This window comes from Macrosteles quadrilineatus, unplaced genomic scaffold (assembly GCF_028750875.1).
Source record: "Macrosteles quadrilineatus isolate MER2022 unplaced genomic scaffold, UCM_ALF_1.0 Scaffold_4__1_contigs__length_99947679, whole genome shotgun sequence".
NCBI classification, from domain to species: domain Eukaryota; kingdom Metazoa; phylum Arthropoda; class Insecta; order Hemiptera; family Cicadellidae; genus Macrosteles; species Macrosteles quadrilineatus.
The window spans coordinates 57,897,170-57,904,968 of NW_026542597.1; the positions used below are offsets into that span (position 1 = coordinate 57,897,170).

Below are 7,799 nucleotides of genomic sequence, written 5' to 3' on the forward strand. Positions count from 1 at the left end.
ATAAAACAATGGAAAATCGGATTATTCTGAACAAAACTGTAGAACTCCCATTCCTGTAAAAAATACTGTTCAAAAGTTATTGTAAATTATGTTATTTCCCTATAAAACCCCGATAATATAAGAGAACATCGTTTTTTTTGTTTTTTTTAAAGCCGGGTTTGATTGAAATTACTATGTGATGGTCCTTATAACTCTTAACAACATAGTGCAACCACCTATTGTTGTAAAAATTACGGTTCAAAAGTCATTGCAACTTATGCCATTTTATCATAAAACCCATGAAAAACGGAAAACTTTATTTTTTTAAACAAAACCCAATTCTGATTGAAATCTATCTTTTATGGTTCTTATTCTGAACCCATATTCCTGTAAAAATTGCCGTTCAAAAGTTAATGCAGCTTTTGTGATTTACCAATCAATAGTTACTCTCATCACTTACCCATGAATAGGCTATTGACAAGCTAATGGGAGAAAGTATGTGTCAGATTGCTGATACAGTTTATTTCAGATGTTTCAGTATGTTTTGATTGGATAAGGACCGAGGTCAGTATACACATTAAAGCCTTATATCCACTATTGTGTTGCAGCTTCTCAATAGGTACCTTATTCCTTATCTTTAAAATGTCTCATAATTTTTCCGTTACTCCGTAGAATGTTCCTATGCGAAACAACTCACCTCTGCCCGCATTTACGGAAACTTATCTTCTTGATCGGTTTCCTGCAGCGCTACAACACCAAATTACCCGGTATTGGTGAAAACCTTTAGAACTGGGGTAAACTGGAGTGGCTTTGTCCTGGCCTGAGATTGCAGCTACTGGTGATGCGGGCGCCGCTGCGTGTGAGAACGCGTGCGAGACGTGCGGGGCGTGCGTCAGCTGGACCATACGGGCACCCTGTCATACCGCGGCGCATAAGTGACTTCGGTGTTTTGTAATTCAAGAGGGGATCATGCTGGGGTAAACCATCTATGTGTTTGATAAACCTGTAAGTGCTTTATAGTTTTCGTTTGATTGGCGACTTCGTAATGAAATGTTGTTGGAACTATTAGGTCTATAACTTTTAAACATGTGTTAGTGATTTAAGTGACTGGAATGACACCCTCGATCACCTGGCATTAAGTGATGGATTATTGCAACTCTCTCGTCCTTCAACTTGATAACAAGCAGTGAATCGCTTATGAAATTTAGAATGTAGACAGAGGCTTTTTTGACAGGAAAGTAAACTCTAGTGTTTCTGGTCATCTTATTTAATGCTATGTATTGATGTATTGATGAAAAATAATAAAAATGTTAGCATAAATATTTTAGCTTTAATGCCTAAACAAACTTTATAATTGCAATGAACACAATATTCAAAATTCTGTTTGAAAATAAATGTTAACAACAGTTTTATAATTACTGTACATTTAAGAATTAAATTATGAGATCCCCTTGATGACATGGAAAGTATCCTCTACTGATGAAATTTGGTATGTGGACACTAATATATGTTATCTCCATGAGTTTTACCAATACTTTAAAATAAAATTGTAATGGTAACTTTCCCATAACCCCAATGAAATAACGGAAATTGGATTGTTTTAACCAAACGATTTTGTTTAGAATTTAGTATGTTAGTCCTTTTAGCTCCAAACAAAATGGTAAAACCCACATTGCTGTAAAAATTACAGTTCAAAAGTTATTGCAGCTTTTGTGATTTTCCCCATATAAAAATCTTACCCACGGCTTACTTTATTCATAACAAATCATAAGTTAACAAGAATTTACAGTAAACATTTTTTTAGTTCTAATAATACTTACATATGTCAATGGAAAAATCATTGCATGTATAATTATCTTTTGTAGCCCATTATAATAATTATTCTAAATTGAGTTCAAACCTTTTTGGAGTTGTGATAAACACTGTTTCGCTTAACACGGTACACGCACAAATCAATCATATTTTTCTGAAAACATTTAATTTTACTGTCAAGAATTTATTTTAATTTTTCACACTTGAATCCCTGAATATATTAACAAAATTATCTCTATACTGTTCTGCGTAGAGAGATTAAGGGGGTTGTTAAAAAATCAGTCCTTTATTGTGTCTAAAACAAAAATATCTCCTTTCCAAAGGTCAAACACCAGCTTCACTCATTTTGTGATCACTGGGTAATACGCCAAGAATATTCACCAAACAACAATCATTGCGATTATAATCAGACATTCCACACAACAGACGAATGAAAGATATTCTGTCTCTCTACGTTCCATTTATTATGTAGTCCTACCTCAATGGCAAACCGTTTAAGTAGTATAATTAACTTTAAATGATGGAAGTAGACTTCACATTAGTGGCATTTGAGTGCGCTAATGTCGACCAAATGTTTATCTTTTCTTTTAGGGTAAATTTAACGATGTGATGGGGGGACTTTACTCTTTAGGTATGGTACTAGAAGACGAACAATACTTTACAAATAATGAATAATAAATTAAGTTAAAATAGTTTAAATGTTTTTAATATCAGTGAACGAATGGTGCAGAAACATTCCCGCTATAAACCAGATTCATCTAACCTGTAAATTGTTTGCTAGCCATACCAGCTGTCATCGTCATTTGGGGACCGAGCTGGTTTTTACATCCCTAGGGCCGCAAAATCAGCTACCCGCATACTTTCTTAAAACATGAATGCATATTAAATACACAATCAGTATGCATTGCATTGCAATAGAATTGTTTTATTGTCACCACTGCCTAGCAACTATTTATTATTATTTTTGCTGATTCTTCAAATTGTTTCTTCACATAACCTTAAAGTTGTAGTTGTGTCGACTATCAGTGTGCATTATTATTGTTAAAGTGTATGTAGTTATCTTGATTGAAATGCTTATCTCGTGTATATAAGTTGTAGAACTTGTTTTAGTTTAGTCAAGTCTTTCCTTTTGCTGCTAGTCAGTCCACTGCATTATGGTGCACGCAACGTGAGCGCTGTACCTATATAGTACAGTAAAAATATGTTTTGACCAAAAAAAAATTAGCACAACCGGGGAATTTGGTACAGATGTTGGGTGTACCTTCCTTTTGAACATACTAAAAGTCCCCTAAAATTGAAGCTGTGCTACGGCCGCCATATTGGAAAATGGCGGCATATTTCTGTATTTTTCGCTATAGTGACTTTATTATTAGAGATACAGGAAAAAGCTAAATATACAAAATGTAGGTCATCTAAAAATACACATTTTTTGTATTTACCATCTTTCTCTAAACCCAACGGTTTTTGAGTTATTTGTTATTAAGTATATTTAGTTTTTTCTATTTATCAAAAATAGGCGAAACACATGGAAATTGACCGTTACTTTCAAGGATTATGATAATTTATCCTATTTAGTTAAATAGTGTGATACTATAAAATCTAAAAATTTAAGCTTATTTTATGAGTAAAACAACTCCGCCACAGCAAACCTGCAGACTCAGCAAATTTCCATTTGATTGGATGTTTTATTAAAAAATGTATATAAATAAAATTAGGTTGAACAGGTACCTAGGTTTGCTGCTACAGGAAGGTTATTATAGTGTTTTTTTTCTTTTTTTTAAATATCAATACCTTACTATAAAATAACTAATTTTCCAAGTTTTATCAAAATATATCTATAAACAAGCAAACTGCAACAGTTAACTAATTCATAAGAATAGCATGGGAGTTTTAAATTTACAATAAACAAATTTGAATATACAAATTTTGGTTGTGTTTACAAAAAAGATGGCGATTATTCGTCACGATTAGAATATTAACCAAATGGGTTTTCAAAAGGAGATGGAGCCTATTATTTAAGTAATATTAATTCGTACCAAGCACCGAAAATATTGTATGCAGTAAGGTAATCTACCATATTTTGTAAAGTACGCAATAGTCATATTAATATTTTATCTTATTTTTTATCCATTTAATAGTTAACATTTTAGTATTTTGATGGCACCACTAACTAACTATACTTGATATCCCATTGTAAATTTGGAAGGGTGTTTTTCGTGTCTAGTTCATGTTGGTGACTAATTAAGCATGGTATAGTTAGTTTTATTTATCAAAAATCGGTGAAACCCATCGCAATCGACGGTTACTTTCAAGGTTTACGACAATTATTCATCCCACTTAGTTGATATCAGAGTGATAGTGGTAGTGCCATCAATATATTAAAATGTTAATTTATTAAATGGGTACAAATGAGTATAAAATATTAATATGACTATTGCGTAGTTTACAAAATATGGTTGATTTCCTCACTCCATACAATATTTCCGATACTTGGTACGAGTTAATATTACAGTACTTAAATTACTTGCTTCATCTCCTCTTGAAAACCCCTTCGGTTAGTATTCGAATCGTGACGAAAAATCGCCATATTTTTAGTAAACACAACCAAAATTTGTATATTTAAATTTGTAAATTGTAAATCTTAAGCTACCATACTATTATTATGAATTAGTTAACTGTTGCAGTTTGTTTGTTTATAGATTTATTATGATCAAGCTTGGAAAATTAGTTATTAAATAAGTTATTGATATTTTACAAAAAAAAAAAACACTTTAATAACCTACCTGTAGCAGCAAACCTAGGTACCTGTTGAATCAGATTTTATTTCAATACAATTAATAAAACATCCAATCAAAAGGAAATTTGCTGAGTCTGCAGGTTTGCTGTGGCGGAGTTGTTTTACTCATAAAATAAGCTTAAATTTTAAGATTTTATAGTATCACACTATTTAACTAAATAGGATAAATTATCAAAATCCTTGACAGTAATGGACTGTTTCCATGTGTTTCACCTATTTTTGATAAATAGAAAAAACTATCTATACTTAATAACAAATAACTCAAAAACCGTTGGGTTTAGAGAAAGATGGTAAATACAAAAAATGTGTATTTTTAGATGACCTACATTTTGTATATTTAGCTTTTTCCTGTATCTCTAATAATAAAGTCACTATAGCGAAAAATACAGAAATATGCCGCCATTTTCCAATATGGCGGCCGTAGCACAGCTTCAATTTTAGGGGACTTTTAGTATGTTCAAAAGGAAGGTACACCCAACATCTGTACCAAATTCCCCGGTTGTGCTAATTTTTTTTAGGTTTATGGAAATTTTCTCTTATTTTTACTGCACTAATATTGACTACCCTATCCAATGAAGGCGCAATTATATGGTGAGCGTTCAGGTATCAGTTTCGATTGCTATTGTTAGTTAGCTTGGGTAATGTTGATGTAGCGATAGATAGTGTATTGTTGTGTTACTATAGTTCGGCCGCTTAGAAAACGACCTGCGCGCTAATGCTAAACCAATGCTGGAGGAGGTCGTTTTCTAAGCGGCCGACCTATAGTTGGATACAGTACAATATTAGGTAAGTTTCACAGTGGAGTGTAAATAAAAATAACTATTTTAAAATACTGGAGTGGATACAGAGCTCGCCTAAAAAAGTGTCTGGTTCGATCCTGAGAAAGGTTAGAACATTTTTTTATGATTCAAAACTGAACCAGCTGTTATTTTTTTTGTTAGGCTTTTTTATTTATCCAGGCTCAAGACACGGCTGGTCTTATTCAGAAACAAAGCTACTCAATGCATCTCACTCCAGTCACCACTCGTCCACTCATATTCGGGTTAAAATACACCTAGAGGCAGTAATAGTATTATATCATGTTATCAATCATGAATTTTAATACCTCTTCATCTTTAATGAGGACATATTTTACTTGCAGGGTGACATTTGACTATTTTGTTAGCCAATGTGTACAAACTAGGAGAAAACCTAAAATGCGTGAGGTTGTACAATATATCTTTCCTCTCTAAGCTTATGATTTTTAGTTTGCTGTTTCGTTCAGTGGTTTGAAGTTTATTTTTCATTCAAACGAATATTTTATTGCTTATGCCAGTATTTTTTTTAATTAAGTCAACTTTCAAACGCTTTTAGGGAAAGCGGTCAAAAGCCTATACCTTTTTTACATTCCACCAAAATAAATATAAAAGTGTAACGCTTAGAAGTCGTTTTCGTTTGTTTGTACAACTTATACATTTACCATAACAACTACTTATATTATACAGTTATAATATCAACTGATGTGAACAAATAAACCAACAAATTTAAATGAGTGTCTACTTTTTCTGAATTTCTATACCGTATTTTTTCAGTGAAGTACAAAATATATCAACTGATATTAAACAGTTGTTTTACTCATAATCAGTTTGGCTTGGTTTTTGTTACGCCAATTTAATTGTGCAAGTATAGTTTGTTTTTAGAGTTAATAATACAAGTTATGTGTTTGTTTTTATTTAATGTTACTGTTTTTTTCACTAATGAAGTATGATGTATACCGGGTGTCATACGAAGGGGTCCCTATTTTTTAATTAATATATTAGACGGTGCACCGAACTCTCTACAAACATGAAACTCAACCGTACACATATGTAAAAGAAATGCCCCTGAGTATCAGTTAATTCTGACACATTAGGGCAAAATGGCAGGATAAAAAGTAGGTTTACACTTAAAGTAAGATTGATGATTTTGTTTTTCCCGCCATTTTGTGTGGATCAGTCAGAACTAATTGAGACTCGGGGGCAACACCTTTACATACGTGTTGCACATTGCAGACCTCTTTTTAGTAAACTCAATATCCTTACAGTATACAGCCAGTACATTCTAATCACCCTAAACAACGTAAGGACCAACATCTCTAGTCTTGCATTGAGAGAAGACCAACATGATCACAATACAAGGTCAAAATCCAACCTTGATATCCCTTTCTGCAGACTAAACAAAAAAAAGGACAGCTTTCCTATGTTGGCAATTAGGATGTTCAACAGACTGCCACTGTACTTAAAAAACCTTGAGGCCTCAGTTTTCAAAAACGAACTGAGGGAGTGGCTACTGGCAAGACCCTTGTACTCCCTAGATGAGTTTTATAAAATTTGCGTCTAACCTGCCGCCAAACTTGTAAATATGTATATATATATTATTATTATTTTTATTTGACTCAGTCTATCCAGCAAGAGCTGGTCAACGACGTCGAGGGAGTAAGTAAGTAAGTAAGTAAGTAAGTGTTAGTCTCAACCGTTGAATTTCAAGTCTGTAGCGCGATCTATACGTCTGTCATATCAATTGAAAGATAGGGACCTCTTCGTGGGACACCCGGTACATTAGACAAAAATAATCGTGATCCCAAAGATGTTTCATTAGGCCAAACTATTAGCTTCTAGAATTTTTGAGCCTAAACATTTCACAAATTTCAGCCAGGTTTAAAGTAAATACTTTTTAAACGTAAAGAAGAAGCATTTCAATTACAATTAAATTCCCTGAATTTTGTAAATTTTTCCTATATTACTACTGAATTATCAAATTACCTTCGACAATTTTGTGGTGTATGACATCTTGGAACCGTGATTTATTTTTGGTAACTTATTGTTTACATGTTATTTTGTTGACGTAATTAATATTTTGTTATAATTAGCTCAAAATTAATTATTTATCTTTCTTTTAAAATAATTTTACTCATTAGGTATAAAAGTTTGGGTACAACTTTAACTTTTCTTATAAAAACCATTGTTTGTACACACTTTTTTTGAAAAATATTTTTTGTAAACAACGTGTTGCAATCCTCACCGTGTCTACGTCATCACCCCTCTCCACCGCCATTGGCTGACGAGGCTCCGCCCCTCGCTCCCATTGGGCCTCACTCCTCTCCCCGCACGACAACCACTCCTGCACACACATCGAGACCGGCAAAAAATATTATTAATATATAAATTCCCGATGCGGAAGGTACTGCTAGTGT

General features: G+C 33.0%; 1 protein-coding gene across 1 annotated transcript in view; it reads right to left on the minus strand.

Annotated features, from left to right (window-relative positions):
- LOC128993454 (protein takeout-like) overlaps positions 1-7,732 on the minus strand; it is a 52,325-nt gene extending 44,593 nt beyond the window's left edge. The window contains exon 1 of the mRNA XM_054417359.1: positions 7,628-7,732. The gene's annotated coding sequence lies outside the window, so the exon portion shown is untranslated. The remainder of the gene's footprint in view (positions 1-7,627) is intronic.
- Positions 7,733-7,799: the final 67 nt, after the last annotated feature.